This window comes from Pseudophryne corroboree, chromosome 2 (assembly GCF_028390025.1).
Source record: "Pseudophryne corroboree isolate aPseCor3 chromosome 2, aPseCor3.hap2, whole genome shotgun sequence".
Classification (NCBI taxonomy): Eukaryota; Metazoa; Chordata; class Amphibia; order Anura; family Myobatrachidae; genus Pseudophryne; species Pseudophryne corroboree.
Window position 1 is genome coordinate 910,434,597 of NC_086445.1, and position 1,590 is coordinate 910,436,186.

The following is a 1,590-nucleotide window of genomic DNA, read 5'->3' on the forward strand; positions in this document are numbered from 1 at the left end:
TATAGAGACGTTGACTGTCTACAGAATGATTTAATCAAGTTGGAAGTTTGACCCGCAAAGTGGAGTATGAAGTTTAATATAGAGAAATGTAAAGTTATGTATTTTGGGACAAAGAACAAACATGCAATTTACAAATCAAATGGGGAAATGGTAGGCGTATCGGTAATAAGAGAAAGATTTGGTTGTACTCATCGACAATAGACTTAGTAGCAGTGCCCAGTGTTAGAGTGCAGTAGCAAATGCAAATAAGTTAATAGCATGCAAAATGGGGGATGGAGACAAGGGAAGAAAGTGTAATCTTGCCACTATATAAATCGTGGTACGGCCACATTTGGAATACTGTGTACAGTTCTGGGCACCTCACTATAAAAAAGACATATTGGAACTCAAAAAAGTTCAGAAAAGAGCTACACAATCTTGATTAAGAGCATAGAGTCATTGGACTATAATGAAAGGTTAACCAGGTTAGATATGTTTACATTACAGAAGAGGCGACTAAGAGGAGATATGATTAATATTTATAAATACATTGAGGGGCAATATAGGGGATTATTAGGATTTGTTTATCAAGAGATCTGTAGACAGAACACGTGGCCACCCCCTAGGGTTAGAGGAGAGGACTTTTCACACCCAGCGAAGGAAGGGTTTCTTCTCAGTGAGTGAGGGTGGTAAAGACATGGAATTCCCTGCTGGAGAAGATTGTTTTAGCTGACTCAATTGATAAGTTTAAAAAAAGGGTTAGACAAATTTTTAGCATAAAAGAAATCCAAGGATACAACCTCTAATAATTATATTAAATATAGGTTGAACTCGATGGACAAACTGTCTTTTTTTTCAACCTAAACATCCATGTTACTATGTATGACTCTGTATAGGGGCACACTACTGTATTGTGCTGTGTCCAGACTCACAAGTGGCTGTGCTCTTTAAGTGACTGTGTATATGGGGCACGCTGCTGTATTGTGCTGTGTCCAGACTCACAAGTGGTTTTGCTTAAAGTGACTGTGAATAGGGGGCACGCTGCTAAAAACTGCGCTATACTCTGCTGTAGTGGCTGTCCTGAGACTTCAGACTCACAAGTGGCTGTGCTGTATAAAGTGACTCTGTATTGGGGGCACGCTGCACACTGCTGTATGCTGCCCTGTACTCTGCACTTTGTTCACATGCATCTATAAATCCTGTGAATCACACAGTTTGAAATGAGTTGCAAGTTTAAAAATAATAAAAAAAAATAATAAAAAATATATGTATTGTTTGTACTGGTTGGTGTGCTCTACTCTAGTGCACTTTGTTCACGTGTATCTCTAAGCCCTGTGATTCACGCAGTGATCTGCGACTTGCCAAATGGATAACAATCAGTTTAGAGAAGAGCAGCCAAATACTTGCGCTGCAGCTGCTGCCACCAGTCATGCACCACTTTTCATTTCTGCCACTGTTGTGTGGCAATGTATCATAGATGTGCTATAAGCTGCTCTGTCACTTAACAACCAGCCAGCTCGCTGCAGCCTTTGGCCATTATTGGTGAAAACAATATTGTGAGCTGTGAGGTGGTCAAAATTAATTGAAAATGTCTGGAAATGAATGTTATTG